The following is a 17,558-nucleotide window of genomic DNA, read 5'->3' as shown; positions in this document are numbered from 1 at the left end:
GGATGTACTGATAGTGGTATTTACAACCAGGATGTACTGATAGTGGTATTTACAACCCAGGATGTACTGATAGTGGTATTTACAACCAGGATGTACTGATAGTGGTATTTACAACCAGGATGTACTGATAGTGGTATTTACAACCAGGATGTACTGATAGTGGTATTTACAACCAGGATGTACTGATAGTGGTATTTACAACCAGGATGTACTGATAGTGGTATTTACAACCAGGATGTACTGATAGTGGTATTTACAACCAGGATGTACTGATAGTGGTATTTACAACCAGGATGTACTGATAGTGGTATTTACAACCAGGATGTACTGATAATTGCTGGATGTACTGATAGTGGTATTTACAACCAGGATGTACTGATAGTGGTATTTACAACCAGGATGTACTGATTACAACCAGGATGTACTGATAGTGGTATTTACAACCAGGATGTACTGATAGTGGTATTTACAACCAGGATGTACTGATAGTGGTATTTACAACCAGGATGTACTGATAGTGGTATTTACAACCAGGATGTACTGATAGTGGTATTTACAACCAGGATGTACTGATAGTGGTATTTACAACCAGGATGTACTGATAGTGGTATTTACAACCAGGATGTACTGATAGTGGTATTCATAACCAGGATGTACTGATGTGGTATTTACAACCAGGATGTACTGATAGTGGTATTTACAGCCAGGATGTACTGATAGTGGTATTTACAACCAGGATGTACTGATAGTGGTATTTACAACCAGGATGTACTGATAGTGGTATTTACAACCAGGATGTACTGATAGTGGTATTTACAACCAGGATGTACTGATAGTGGTATTTACAACCAGGATGTACTGATAGTGGTATTTACAGCAGGATGTACTGATAGTGGTATTTACAACCAGGATGTACTGATAGTGGTATTTACAACCAGGATGTACTGATAGTGGTATTTACAACCAGGATGTACTGATAGTGCCCACACATCTATATCATGTTGCCTCCACCTTACTCAAGATTTACAACATGCTTTCACTGCAGTCATCAATGTGTTGTCTGTTTATTTCACCTCCAAACAGCCGTAGTAGTAGCTGGTTCAGGAAATCAACAAGTCTCCCCTTTCATAGGTTCAGTACAGAATGTGAGTGTGGAAAATCCCTATTTGGTAGAACAGAGTTGGACTGTGGGGCAGGACAGTACACACTGGGTTGGCTCAGGTCCAGGGCCGCTGGGCCTTCCTTCCTAGTGGAACTAACATCATGCCCTGGACCAGAACTGGGTTGGCTCAGGTCCAGGGCCGATGGGCCTTCCTTCCTAGTGGAACTAACATCATGCCCTGGACCAGAACTGGGTTGGCTCAGGTCCAGGAGCTGACCTTCCTTCCTAGTGGAACTAACATCATGCCCTGGACCAGAACTGGGTTGGCTCAGGTCCAGGGCCGATGGGCCTTCCTTCCTAGTGGAACTAACATCATGCCCTGGACCAGAACTGGGTTGGCTCAGGTCCAGGGCCGCTGGGCCTTCCTTCCTAGTGGAACTAACATCATGCCCTGGACCAGAACTGGGTTGGCTCCAGGTCCAGGGCAGCTGCAGAAACCTTCCTTCCTAGTGGAACTAACATCATGCCCTGGACCAGAACTGGGTTGGCCCTGGCGGACATCCTGACAAGCACAGCCTGGTACACACTCCACCTGCTGGTCATTCTAGTTAAAGCGGTGCAACAATTTTTCTCTCTGTCTTTCTGTGTCTCTCTCTCCCTCCCTCCTCCCTCCCCCGCCCTCCCCGCTCTCCCTCCTCCCACCCGCCCGCTCTCTCCCTCCTCCCACCCGCCCCATTCCCTCCCTCCCTCCACCTGCCCCGCCCTCCCTCCCCTCCACCCTCCTGCTCTCCCCTCCTCCCTCCCCCACCCTCCCCTCTCCCTCCCCACGCTCTCTCCCTCCTCCCACCCGCCCCGCTCTCTCCCTCCTCCCACCCGCCCCGCTCTCTCCCTCCTCCCAACCGCCCCGCTCTCTCCCTCCTCCCTCCCCCACCCTCCCTGCTCTCTCCCTCCCCCACCCTCCCTGCTCTCTCCCTCCTCCCTCCCCCCACCCTCCCTGCTCTCTCCCTCCTCCCCCACCCTCCCTGCTCTCTCCCTCCTCCCTCTCCCACCCTCCCCTGCTCTCTCCCTCCTTCCTCCCCACCCTCCCCTGATCTCTCCCTCCTCCCTCCCCCCACCCTCCCCTCTCTCCCCTCCTCCCTCCCCACCCCTCCCTGCTCTCTCCCTCCTCCCTCCCCCACCCTCCCTGCTCTCCCTCCCCTCCCCACCCTCCCTGCTCTCTCCCTCCCTCTCCCACCCTCCCTGCTCTCTCCCCTCCTTCCTCCCCCACCCTCCCTGATCTCTCCCTCCTCCCTCCCCCACCCTCCCCTCTCTCTCCCTCCTCCCTCCCCCACCCTCCCTGCTCTCTCCCTCCTCCCTCCCCCCACCCTCCTGCTCTCCTCCTCCCTCCCCCACCCTCCCTGCTCTCTCCCTCCTCCCTCCCCCATCAGGTGATTGCTGGCTCCTAGCAGCCATAGCCTCTCTAACCCTCAATGAGAGGCTGCTCCACCAGTGGTCCCTCATGGGCAGTCCTTCCCAGGGACTAAACTGGGATCTTCCACTTTCAGGTACGACCACACACACACACACACACACACACACACACACACACACACACACACACACACACACACACACACACACACACACACACACACACACACACACACACACACACACACACACACCTCCCTCCTGTCAGGTTACACACACCTGCAGGGTTATAGCATCCTTTAGGGCCATCGGCAAGACAATTACCCTTGTTTACATTACATTACATTACATTCAATAACCTTTATTATTCCCTTGTTTACATTACATTACATTACATTCAATAACCTTTATTACTCCTTGTTTTGCTGAAATGATCGACCCATAATGGATCTCCTTTGAGTCCGTTTTCAAATTTTTGTTAACCAGGAAAAGCCCATTGAGACCCAGAGTCTCTTTTTCAAGGAGACCTGACCAGAAGAGCAGCGACAATCAATACATCACATCATTAAAACACACAACCATCAATACATCACATCATTAAAACACACAACCGCATTACATCACATCATTAAAACACACAACAATCAATACATCACATCATTAAAACACACAACCATCAATACATCACATCATTAAAACACACAACCATCAATACATCACATCATTAAAACACACAACCATCAATACATCACATCATTAAAACACACAACAATCAATACATCACATCATTAAAACACACAACAATCAATACATCACATCATTAAAACACACAACAATCAATACATCACATCATTAAAACACAACCATCAATACATCACATCATTAAAACACACAACCATCAATACATCATTAAAACACACAACCATCAATACATCACATCATTAAAACACACAACAATCAATACATCATTAAAACACACAACAATCAATACATCACATCATTAAAACACACAACAATCCAATACATCACATCAATTAAAACACACAACCATCAATACATCACATCATTAAAACACACAACAATCAATACATCATTAAAACACACAACAATCAATACATCACATCATTAAAACACACAACAATCAATACATCACATCATTAAAACACACAACAATCAATACATCACATCATTAAAACACACAACAATCAATACATCACATCATTCAAAACACACAACAATCAATACATCACATCATTAAAACACACAACAATCAATACATCCATCTTAAAACACACAACAATCAATACATCACATCATTAAAACACACAACAATCAATACATCACATCATTAAAACACACAACCATCAATACATCACATCATTAAAACACACAACAATCAATACATCACATCATTAAAACACACAACAATCAATACATCACATCATTAAAACACACAACCATCAATACATCACATCATTAAAACACACAACAATCAATACATCACATCATTAAAACACATAATCCAATACATCACATCATTAAAACACACAACAATCAATACATCACATCATTAAAACACACAACCATCAATACACATCACATCATTAAAACACACAACCATCAATACATCACATCATTAAAACACACAACAATCAATACATCACATCATTAAAACACACAACCATCAATACATCACATCATTAAAACACACAACCATCAATACATCACATCATTAAAACACACAACAATACAACATGATCCAACAACAAATGAATTCAGTAGCACTAACACATCTAGATGAAGTAGGGATTCTAGACTATTCCATTCAGTAGTACTAACACATCTAGATGAAGCAGGGATTCTAGACTATTCCATTCAGTAGCACTAACACATCTAGATGAAGTAGGGATTCTAGACTATTCCATTCAGTAGTACTAACACATCTAGATGAAGCAGGGATTCTAGACTATTCCATTCAGTAGCACTAACACATCTAGATGAAGCAGGGATTCTAGACTATTCCATTCAGTAGCACTAACACATCTAGATGAAGTAGGGATTCTAGACTATTCCATTCAGTAGTACTAACACATCTAGATGAAGCAGGGATTCTAGACTATTCCATTCAGTAGCACTAACACATCTAGATGAAGCAGGGATTCTAGACTATTCCATTCAGTAGCACTAACACATCTAGATGAAGCAGGGATTCTAGACTATTCCATTCAGTAGCACTAACACATCTAGATGAAGCAGGGATTCTAGACTATTCCATTCAGTAGCACTAACACATCTAGATGAAGCAGGGTTTCTAGACTATTCCATTCAGTAGCACTAACACATCTAGATGAAGCAGGGATTCTAGACTATTCCATTCAGTAGCACTAACACATCTAGATGAAGCAGGGATTCTAGACTATTCCATTCAGTAGCACTAACACATCTAGATGAAGCAGGGATTCTAGACTATTCCATTCAGTAGCACTAACACATCTAGATGAAGCAGGGATTCTAGACTATTCCATTCAGTAGCACTAACACATCTAGATGAAGCAGGGATTCTAGACTATTCCATTCAGTAGCACTAACACATCTAGATGAAGCAGGGATTCTAGACTATTCCATTCAGTAGCACTAACACATCTAGATGAAGCAGGGATTCTAGACTATTCCATTCAGTAGCACTAACACATCTAGATGAAGCAGGGATTCTAGACTATTCCATTCAGTAGCACTAACACATCTAGATGAAGCAGGATTCTAGACTATTCCATTCAGTAGCACTAACACATCTAGATGAAGCAGGGATTCTAGACTATTCCATTCAGTAGCACTAACACATCTAGATGAAGCAGGGATTCTAGACTATTCCATTCAGTAGCACTAACACATCTAGATGAAGCAGGGATTCTAGACTATTCCATTCAGTAGCACTAACACATCTAGATGAAGCAGGGATTCTAGACTATTCCATTCAGTAGCACTAACACATCTAGATGAAGCAGGGATTCTAGACTATTCCATTCAGTAACACTAATACATCTAGATGAAGCAGGGATTCTAGACTATTCCATGAGTCTGGTGCACAAGACGGGAAGGCAGTCTTGCCTAATACTGTGAATGTCCTGGGGACTTTAAGTAGCAACCACCAAGCAGACTGGGTATGGTAACATAGCAACCACCGAGCAGACTGGGTATGGTAACATAGCAACCACCTAGCAGACTGGGTATGGTAACATAGCAACCACCTAGCAGACTGGGTATGGTAACATAGCAACCACCAAGCAGACTGGGTATGGTAACATATCAACCACCTAGCAGACTGGGTATGGTAACATAGCAACCACCTAGCAGACTGGGTATGGTAACATAGCAACCACCTAGCAGACTGGGTATGGTAACATAGCAACCACCTAGCAGACTGGGTATGGTAACATATCAACCACATAGCAGACTGGGTATGGTAACATAGCAACCACCTAGCAGACAGGGTATGGTAACATAGCAACCACCTAGCAGACTGGGTATGGTAACATATCAACCACCTAGCAGACTGGGTATGGTAACATAGCAACCACCTAGCAGACTGGGTATGGTAACATAGCAACCACCTAGCAGACCGGGTATGGTAACATAGCATCCACCTAGCAGACCGGGTATGGTAACATAGCAACCACCTAGCAGACCGGGTATGGTAACATAGCAACCACCTAGCAGACCGGTTATGGTAACATAGCAACCACCTAGCAGACCGGTTATGGTAACATAGCAACCACCTAGCAGACCGGTTATGGTAACATAGCAACCACCTAGCAGACCGGTTATGGTAACATAGCAACCACCTAGCAGACTGGGTATGGTAACATAGCAACCACCTAGCAGACTGGGTATGGTAACATAGCAACCACCTTTGGTAACATATCAACCACCTAGCAGACCGGTTATGGTAACATAGCAACCACCTAGCAGACTGGGTATGGTAACATAGCAACCAACCACCTAGCAGACCGGGTATGGTAACATAGCAACCACCTAGCAGACTGGGTATGGTAACATAGCAACCACCTAGCAGACTAGGGTATGGTAACATAGCAACCACCTAGCAGACCGGGTATGGTAACATAGCAACCACCTAGCAGACTGGGTATGGTAACATAGCAACCACCTAGCAGACCACCTAGGACTGGGTATGGTAACATAGCAACCACCTAGCAGACCGGGTATGGTAACATAGCAACCACCTAGCAGACTGGGTATGGTAACTTCAGGTGATGAAGGAGACCAGACTACAGAGTTGAACAGGGATAATCAAAGACTTTGGAAACACTTATTCAGTGACTATATTCACCTCTGCTATTCTGTCATGCCATTGTTATGAACGTTCTCAACACGCCCTCCACTATTCTGTCATGCCATTGTTATGAACGTGCTCAACACGCCTCCACTATTCTGTCATGCCATTGTTATGAACGTTCTCAACACGCCCTCCACTATTCTGTCATGCCATTGTTATGAACGTTCTCAACACGCTCCACTATTCTGTCATGCCATTGTTATGAACGTTCTCAACACGCCCTCCACTATTCTGTCATGCCATTGTTATGAACGTTCTCAACACGCCCTCCACTATTCTGTCATGCCATTGTTATGAACGTTCTCAACACGCCTCCACTATTCTGTCATGCCATTGTTATGAACGTTCTCAACACGCCCTCCACTATTCTGTCATGCCATTGTTATGAACGTTCTCAACACGCCCTCCACTATTCTGTCATGCCATTGTTATGAACGTTCTCAACACGCCCTCCACTATTCTGTCATGCCATTGTTATGAACGTTCTCAACACGCCCTCCACTATTCTGTCATGTCATTGTTATGAACGTTCTCAACACGCCCTAAAGTCATGATACGCCCAGTCATTCTGAACGGGGGCTAATGACTTTTTTGTCTAAATTACACAATAGTCGCCTGAAAATACAATGACATTGATAATATTTAGTAGGAAACAGCTTTGTAATCATTATCATGTCGTCAAATTTGCTTTAGACTAATGGCAATGTTGTTATTTGCTAGCAAAATTAGTCAAAAAATAGCTAGCAATGCTAACGTTAGTTATCTAAAATCCTACTAATTATTTTGTCTTCTTCAGAAATGTCATAGTGTTTCCAAGCCACAGCAATGCACTTCACCAGTGCCCAATGAGGTTGCAACGAGTAGAAAGTTAATTAATGTGACGAAACATGCAACCCCATGCTAAACACAGTCACAATCTCCATGTAGTTGTGACAAATTGACAATTTTGCTTAACGTTTAGTCCCGGGCAATGACGTTATATGTACCCCAGTCATATTCTCTTGAAAGCATTTCGGCTACAGCATGTTTGTCTGTAAAGAGTGCTGCTTGATCACTTCCGACGTCTGCGTTGGCTGTGCAGTATTTCCGGTGATACTGCCTCTGAAGAAGGCAGGCCATTCATACCTCTTTCACTCCGCGGAGCAACGCTGTGCTGTTGTCAAGGAAATGAGTTTGTGTTTATACACGATCTCCCGCCCCCTCACCTACCGTCAGCCAATCATGTCAATGCGGGGCTATTGTATATGGAGCCTTCCAGCATTCTTACACAATTTGGGAGGAGCGATGCAGTACAGAGCCTCGGATCAAGCATAAGTTGGCTTTAAGGGTACACTACCGCTTTCTAAATGCCCACACAAAACCTTCTCTGGAAATAGTTTAGAACGGCCTCTGGCATTTACTAGTTTGTAAAGGAATGCCGCTGCTGAAGTGGGACTAAGGTCCATCACCAGATGACCAGAACAAATAATATTGAGCTGCTTGCTGCCTGCCTGCTGCCTGCCTGCTGCCTGCCTGTATGACAATTCAGCAACCAGACAGACAGTCAGAACCGTGCACTAGGTCTATCTATCAGTATAGGCAGGTCAGCCATCAGACAGTCAGAACCATGCACTAGGTCCATCTATCAGTATAGGCAGGTCAGACACCAGACAGTCAGAACCGTGCACTAGGTCCATCTATCAGTATAGGCAGGTCAGCCACCAGACAGACAGACAGACAGACAGACAGACAGACAGACAGACAGACAGACAGACAGACAGACAGACAGACAGACAGACAGACAGACAGACAGACAGACAGACAGACAGACAGACAGACAGAACCGTGCACTAGATCTATCTATCAGTATAGGCAGGTCAGCCACCAGACAGAACCGTGCACTAGGTCTATCTATCAGTATAGGCAGGTCAGCCACCAGACAGAACCGTGCACTAGGTCTATCTATCAGTATAGGCAGGTCAGCCACCAGACAGAACCGTGCACTAGGTCTATCTATCAGTATAGGCAGGTCAGACAGACAGACAGACAGACAGACAGACAGACAGACAGACAGACAGACAGACAGACAGACAGACAGACAGAACCGTGCACTAGGTCTATCTATCAGTATAGGCAGGTCAGCCACCAGACAGAACCGTGCACTAGGTCTATCTATCAGTATAGGCAGGTCAGCCACCAGACAGACAGACAGACAGACAGACAGACAGACAGACAGACAGACAGACAGACAGACAGACAGACAGACAGACAGACAGACAGACAGACAGACAGACAGACAGACAGACAGACAGAACCGTGCACTAGATCTATCTATCAGTATAGGCAGGTCAGCCACCAGACAGTCAGAACCATGCACTAGGTCTATCTATCAGTATAGGCAGGTCAGCCACCAGACAGAACCGTGCACTAGGTCTATCTATCAGTATAGGCAGGTCAGCCACCAGACAGAACCGTGCACTAGGTCTATCTATCAGTATAGGCAGGTCAGCCACCAGACAGACAGACAGACAGACAGACAGACAGACAGAACCGTGCACTAGGTCTATCTATCAGTATAGGCAGGTCAGCCACCAGACAGACAGACAGAACCGTGCACTAGGTCTATCTATCAGTATAGGCAGGTCAGCCACCAGACAGACAGAACTGTGCACTAGGTCTATCTATCAGTATAGGCAGGTCAGCCACCAGACAGACAGAACCGTGCACTAGGTCTATCTATCAGTATAGGCAGGTCAGCCACCAGACAGACAGAACCGTGCACTAGGTCTATCTATCAGTATAGGCAGGTCAGCCACCAGACAGACAGAACCGTGCACTAGGTCTATCTATCAGTATAGGCAGGTCAGCCACCAGACAGAACCGTGCACTAGGTCTATCTATCAGTATAGGCAGGTCAGCCACCAGACAGACCCATGCACTAGGTCTATCTATCAGTATAGGCAGGTCAGCCACCAGACAGAACCGTGCACTAGGTCTATCTATCAGTATAGGCAGGTCAGCCACCAGACAGACAGACAGACAGACAGACAGACAGACAGACAGACAGACAGACAGACAGACAGACAGACAGACAGACAGACAGACAGAACCGTGCACTAGGTCTATCTATCAGTATAGGCAGGTCAGCCACCAGACAGACAGACAGAACCGTGCACTAGGTCTATCTATCAGTATAGGCAGGTCAGCCACCAGACAGACAGAACTGTGCACTAGGTCTATCTATCAGTATAGGCAGGTCAGCCACCAGACAGACAGAACCGTGCACTAGGTCTATCTATCAGTATAGGCAGGTCAGCCACCAGACAGACAGAACCGTGCACTAGGTCTATCTATCAGTATAGGCAGGTCAGCCACCAGACAGACAGAACCGTGCACTAGGTCTATCTATCAGTATAGGCAGGTCAGCCACCAGACAGAACCGTGCACTAGGTCTATCTATCAGTATAGGCAGGTCAGCCACCAGACAGACCCATGCACTAAGTCTATCTATCAGTATAGGCAGGTCAGCCACCAGACAGACAGACAGAACCGTGCACTAGGTCTATCTATCAGTATAGGCAGGTCAGACACCAGACAGAACCGTGCACTAGGTCTATCTATCAGTATAGGCAGGTCAGACACCAGACAGACAGACAGACAGACAGACAGACAGACAGACAGACAGACAGACAGACAGACAGACAGACAGACAGACAGACAGACAGACAGACAGACAGACAGACAGACAGACAGACAGACAGACAGACAGACAGACAGACAGACAGACAGACAGACAGACAGACAGACAGACAGACAGACAGACAGACAGAACCGGGCACTAGGTCCATCTATCAGTATAGACAGGTCAGCCTCAATCCACAAGAACGCTGCCCTTTGAGGTAGCTTTTTAAGGAAGTCACCATTTTTTTAATTGAGACCTTCCCCAGGTTTCAGGAGACAGCTGTGTTCAGTGTTTTGCTATCCAGCTGAAGTTGCTATCAGAAAGAAAAAAAACATTCTGTCTCTCTGTCTCCAGTTCTGGCAGTTTGGTGAGTGGGTGGACGTGGTGATTGATGACCGGCTGCCAACGAAGAATGGAGAGCTCATGTTCGTCCACTCGGCCGAGGGCAATGAGTTCTGGAGCGCCCTGCTGGAGAAGGCCTACTCCAAGTATGTCAACAAAGGCCCTTGGGCTGCGTCCCAATCGGCGCTCTGTTCTCTATGAAGTGCACTACTTTTAACCAGGGCCCATGTGCAAGTAGTGTAAACACTCTAATATAATAATAATATATGCCATTTAGCAGACGCTTTTATCCAAAGCGACTTACAGTCATGTGTGCATACATTCTACGTATGGGTGGTGCCGGGGATCGAACCCACTACCCTGGCGTTACAAGCGCCATGCTCTACCAACTGAGCTACAGAAGGACCAGGAACACTCTGTCATATAGAGTTTATCCTTGTCTGAAATATGCTACTAGTTGATAATGCTGACCTGATACGTGAATGTCTCTATCCCGTCAGGCTGAATGGTTCCTACGAGGCTCTGTCTGGAGGCAGCACCACAGAAGGTTTTGAGGACTTCACCGGCGGTGTCTCTGAGATGTACGATCTCCGGAAGGCTCCACGGGACCTGTACAGGATCATCAGCAAAGCCCTGGACAGAGGCTCATTGCTGGGCTGCTCCATCGACGTGAGTCCCCCTTCCCTGGTCCTCCTGGTACTGCGGTCTTGGAAAACAGCCAGGGGACAGTTAGTTTGATGTTCCTACATTTTAAAAATATTGGCCATGTTCTGTTATAATCTCCACCCGGCACAGCCAGAAGAGGACTGGCCACCCCTCAGCCTGGTTCCTCTCTGCCCGGCACAGCCAGAAGAGGACTGGCCACCCCTCATAGCCTGGTTCCTCTCTCTACCCGGCACAGCCAGAAGAGGACTGGCCACCCCTCATAGCCTGGTTCCTCTCTACCCGGCACAGCCAGAAGAGGACTCGCCACCCCTCATAGCCTGGTTCCTCTCTACCCAGCACAGCCAGAAGAGGACTCGCCACCCCTCATAGCCTGGTTCCTCTCTACCCGGCACAGCCAGAAGAGGACTGGCCACCCCTCATAGCCTGGTTCCTCTCTACCCCGCACAGCCAGAAGAGGACTGGCCACCCCTCAGAGCCTGGTTCCTCTCTAGGTTTATAATCTTCACCAGGCACAGCCAGAAGAGGACTGGCCACCCCTCATAGCCTGGTTCCTCTCTAGGTTTCTTCCTAGGTTTTGTCCTTTTCTAGGGAGTTTTCCTAGCCACCGTGCTTCTACACCTGCATTGCTTGCTGTTTGGGGTTTTAGGCTGGGTTTCTGTACAGCACTTTGAGATATCAGCTGATGTAAGAAGGGCTATATAAATACATTTGATTTGAAACAACATCATCGTGAGCTTGAAATAGTCATACCATAGTCACCATAGTCATACCATAGTCATACCATAGTCATACCATAGTCATACCATAGCTTTGATATCGTCATAACAGAACATCATCGTGAACTTGCGTGACATAGTGTAACTGATCGGATTTAACATCTTAACCATTGTAGACCAAAGGGAAATATCTCATTGCAAGAGTGTGGTTCCTAATCAGCTCCACCACAATCGCATAAAATAGTCAATTCATCAAATAAGATAACACTGATTCAGATGCATCATGGATCTTGTATTCTTCTAATGACATCTTGTGACTACAGATCACCAGTGCCTTTGACATGGAGTCTGTGACGTTCAAGAAGCTGGTGAAAGGACATGCTTACTCAGTCACCGGCCTGAAGCAGGTAATACCTGACGAGGAACCCTGGTTCTACCTGGGTCTTACCTGTCTCTACTGTGTTGTCAGTAGGTAGACTGTGTCTCTAGTGTGTTGTCAGTAGGTAGACTGTCTCTAGTGTGTTGTCAGTATGTAGACTGTGTCTCTACTGTGTTGTCAGTAGGTAGACTGTCTCTAGTGTGTTGTCAGTATGTAGACTGTGTCTCTACTGTGTTGTCAGTATGTAGACTGTGTCTCTAGTGTTTTGTCAGTATGTAGACTGTCTCTAGTGTTTTGTCAGTGTGTAGACTGTCTCTAGTGTGTTGTCAGTATGTAGACTGTGTCTCTAGTGTGTTGTCAGTAGGTAGACTGTGTCTCTAGTGTGTTGTCAGTATGTAGACTGTGTCTCTAGTGTGTTGTTAGGAGGTAGACTGTCTCTAGTGTGTTGTCAGTATGTAGACTGTCTCTAGTGTGTTGTCAGTATGTAGACTGTGTCTCTAGTGTTTTGTCAGTATGTAGACTGTCTCTAGTGTTTTGTCAGTGTGTAGACTGTGTCTCTAGTGTGTTGTCAGTATGTAGACTGTGTCTCTAGTGTATTGTCAGGAGGTAGACTGTCTCTAGTGTGTTGTCAGTATGTAGACTGTCTCTAGTGTGTTGTCAGTATGTAGACTGTGTCTCTAGTGTTTTGTCAGTATGTAGACTGTCTCTAGTGTTTTGTCAGTGTGTAGTCTGTGTCTCTAGTGTGTTGTCAGTATGTAGACTGTGTCTCTAGTGTGTTGTCAGTATATAGTTGTCAGTATATAGACTGTCTCTAGTGTGTTGTCAGTAGGTAGACTGTGTCTCTAGTGTGTTGTCAGTATGTAGACTGTTACTAGTGTGTTGTCAGTATGTAGACTGGGTCTCTAGTGTGTTGTCAGTATGTAGACTGTTACTAGTGTGTTGTCAGTTTGTAGACTGGGTCTCTAGTGTGTTGTCAGTAGGTAGACTGTCTCTAGTGTGTTGTCAGTGTGTAGACTGTCTCTAGTGTGTTGTCAGTTTGTAGACTGGGTCTCTAGTGTGTTGTCAGTTTGTAGACTGGGTCTCTAGTGTGTTATTAGTAGGTAGACTGTGTCTCTAGTGTGTTATTAGTAGGTAGACTGTGTCTCTAGTGTGTTGTCAGTATGTAGACTGTGTCTCTAGTGTGTTGTCAGTGTGTAGACTGTGTCTCTAGTGTGTTGTCAGTATATAGACTGTTACTAGTGTGTTATTAGTAGGTAGACTGGGTCTCTAGTGTGTTGTCAGTAGGTAGACTGTGTCTCTAGTGTGTTGTCAGTAGGTAGACTGTGTCTCTAGTGTGTTGTCAGTAGGTAGACTGTTACTAGTGTGTTGTCAGTAGGTAGACTGTCTCTAGTGTGTTGTCAGTGTGTAGACTGTGTGTATTGTTGTTGTATGTGTCTGTGAGTGTTAGTGATACCTGTTGCAGGTGGACTACCAGGGTCAGGTGGAGAGGCTGATCAGGGTGAGGAACCCCTGGGGACAGGTGGAGTGGACTGGGGCCTGGAGCGACAAGTGAGTCTACACTACCTCTAACCCTTACATTAACACTGCTATAACAGAACCACTACTTCCACATTCCCAAACCTGAACCAACAGATTGTCACCACAAACCTGAAGCTTGCATAACACATAATGTCTGATCCATTCCCTTAGTTTCCATCTCAACCCTCTAGGTGGTCTCAGTTTCTTCCCTTAGTTTCCCTCTCAACCCTCTAGGTGGTCTCCCTCTCAACCCTCTAGGTGGTTTCCCTCTCAACCCTCTAGGTGGTCTCCCTCTCAACCCTCTAGGTGGTCTCAGTTTCTTCCCTTAGTTTCCCTCTCAACCCTCTAGGTGGTCTCCATCTCAACCATCTAGGTGGTCTCCATTTCTTCCCTTAGTTTCCATCTCAACCCTCTAGGACCTAGAGGTGGTCTCCGTTTCTTCCCTTAGTTTCCATCTCAACCCTCTTTGGTCTCCGTTTCTTCTCTTAGTTTCCCTCTCAACCGTCTAGGTGGTCTCCGTTTCTTCCCTTAGTTTCCATCTCAACCCTCTAGGTGGTCTCCGTTTCTTCTCTTAGTTTCCATCTCAACCCTCTAGGTGGTCTCCATCTCAACCCTCTAGGTGGTCTCAGTTTCTTCCCTTAGTTTCCAGCTCAACCCTCTAGGTGGTCTCCGTTTCTTCCCTTAGTGTCCGTCTCAACCCTCTAGGTGGTTTCCATCTCAACCCTCTAGATGGTCTCCATCTCAACCCTCTAGGTCACATATGTCAGAGTCAAGGCCCGCGGGCCACATCCGGCCCGCGAGAAGGTTTTTTACGGCCCCTGGGATGATCTTGATTTATTATTAGAACCGGCCCGCAGACCGCAGCAAGCCGGCAGCCCGCAGATCTTTTACACGCACCAATACTACATTTCCCACAATGCAACGGTGACGCACCGAGCAGTAGGCTGCTTCATTTCAATATTTATTGGCACAGCAGTTGTCAGCATCACAGTAAAATTAACTTTCAGATACCCATCAAAAATGGCAAAACGGAAGGTGGACACTGAGAACCGGGGGTTTCAAACAAGGTGGGAGTCGGAGTATTTGTTCACGGAGGTAGCTTTAAAACCTGTGTGTCTTCTGTGGGAGAAAGTGTGGCGGTACTGAAAGAGTATAATCTGAGACGACATTATGAAAACCAAACACGCGGACAAAAACAAGAATATGGACATGGAACAAAGGCTACAAAAGGCAGAGGAATTAAAACGAGGCCTCAAATCTCGACAGGCTCTGTTCAAAAAAGCCAAATCACAAGGCCAGGCTGCTGTCAAGGCCAGTTTTATTTTGGCAGAAGAGATCGCTAAATCAGCCCGGCCATTTACGGAGGGGGATTTCATCAAAAACTGCATGATTAAAGTTTGTGACGAAGTTTGCCCAGAAAAAAGGCAACTCTTTTTAAATGTGAGTCTGAGCAGAAACACCATTGCCGAGAGAGTAGACCAGTTGTCCATCAATCTAAAAGAGCAGCTTGTGAAAAAGGAAAAGATTTCATTGCATATTCCTTGGCTGTGGATGAGAGCACCGACATTTCTGACATTGCCCAGTTGTCAATTTTCATCCGCGGAGTGGACTCCAGCCTAAGCGTGACAGAGGAGTTTTTGGCTTTACGTCCTATGGTGGCACAACTACGGGGCATGATTTGTATGAAGAGGTGTCAAGATGTGTAAATGAGATGGAGCTGCCTTTGGAAAAACTCGTGGGTTTGACAACCGACGGAGCACCTGCGATGTGTGGACACAGGAGCGGACTGGTGGTGAAGATACGGGAAAAGATGCAAGAGGAAAACGCGACAGGTGAGCTGACAGCTTATCATTGTATCATACACCAGGAAGCGTTGTGCGGTAAAGCCTTGAAAATGGAGCATGTAATGAGCATCATCACGCGCAAAGTTAACTTTATCAGAGCCAAAGGTTTGAATCACCGCCAGTTCAAGGCATTTCTGACGGAGTTAGAAACGGAGCATGGTGATTTGCCTTATCACACAGAGGTGCGATGGCTAAGCCAGGGAAAGCTGCTTCAAAGATGTTTCGAGCTTCGTGAGGAGATTTGTCTGTTCTTGGACAGCAAAGGGAAAGACACAACACAACTCCGAGACGAAATGTTTCTGTGTGAAATGGCTTTTCTGTGTGACATTACGAGTCATCTGAATGCAATGAACTTGCAGCTGCAGGGTCGGGATCGTGTCATCTCTGATATGTACAGTACAGTGAAGGCATTTAAAACCAAACTGACTCTGTGGGAGACGCAGATGCGGAAAGAAAATTTGAGCCACTTTCCCAGCTGCCAGACCATGAAAGAGAAGCTCTCTACCAGTGCGTTCCCGAGCGCACAGTTGGCTGATAAAATAGGTATGCTTGCCGCTGACTTTCGACGCCGATTTGCTGACTTTGAAGCACAAAAAAGCAGGTTGGAACTGCTCGGTAACCCATTTGCTGTTGACGTGGAAAGCTCACCACCAAACCTCCAAATGGAGTTGATTGACCTCCAATGCAATGATGCACTGAGGGCAAAATATGCGGCAGTGGGTGCTGCGGAGTTCGCCCGTTTCCTCCCCGACACAATGCCCCAGCTGCGCATCCAGGCTGCTCAAACGTTGTCTATGTTTGGCAGCACATACCTGTGTGAACAACTGTTTTCTTTGATGAACTTGAACAAAACATCACACAGAAGTCGACTTACTGCTGAACACCTCCACTCAATTCTGAGGATTTCCTCAGCTCAGAGCCTTACCCGAACATTGATGAACTTGTGGAAAAGATGGGACACCACCAAGTATCACCCTCAACCTCAAACAAGTGAACATTACTGTGCAATCACATATTTAGAGTTTTACTCAGTTCAAGTTTAAAAGTTAAAGTTTAATATTTGTTTTCACTGCATGTTACTTCTCCTTAAACAAAGTGTTGTTTTTGATTAATAGATTTTTGCACTTTATTTTATTGTATTTCAATCCAATTATATTTTAAAAATATTTCAGTTGAGTGGATGATAGAAAATTGCTATTATTGTTTTTTTCTTTGAAGTAAATTTAGCCCACTTTTGCTAAAATAGAAAATATAGGCTACTGATGGTGCCTTGAATACCGGTTTCTTTCATTTAATGTTCATGTTATGGGGATTTTTATATAAAAGGAAATTTGTCTTTTTGTGTCTGTTGAAAATTAAAGATTACTGACAGAGCCATAAGAAAATATTGCTTTATTTATCTGATCATATTGGAATATATTTGTTAGGTTTTCAGTAGGTTCAATTAGGTTCACTAGACTATATGCGTCATTTAAATTTTTTTCAATGAACATTCGGTAACAGTCCGGCCCTCGGCTTGTAGCTAAATTTTTTATTTGGCCCTCCGTCCATTTGACTTTGACACCC

At 45.7% G+C, this 17,558-nt stretch overlaps 1 pseudogene; it reads left to right on the top strand.

Moving 5' to 3' along the window:
• The first annotated feature begins 1,263 nt into the window (after positions 1–1,263).
• On the top strand, positions 1,264–14,178 carry LOC124029722 (annotated as a pseudogene).
• Positions 14,179–17,558: the final 3,380 nt, after the last annotated feature.

The sequence above is a fragment of the Oncorhynchus gorbuscha genome, unplaced genomic scaffold (genome assembly GCF_021184085.1).
Source record: "Oncorhynchus gorbuscha isolate QuinsamMale2020 ecotype Even-year unplaced genomic scaffold, OgorEven_v1.0 Un_scaffold_7435, whole genome shotgun sequence".
In the NCBI taxonomy this organism is placed as follows: Eukaryota; Metazoa; Chordata; class Actinopteri; order Salmoniformes; family Salmonidae; genus Oncorhynchus; species Oncorhynchus gorbuscha.
The sequence above is the reverse complement of the archived record's forward strand: the minus strand, read 5'-3'. Positions and strand labels throughout refer to the sequence as shown.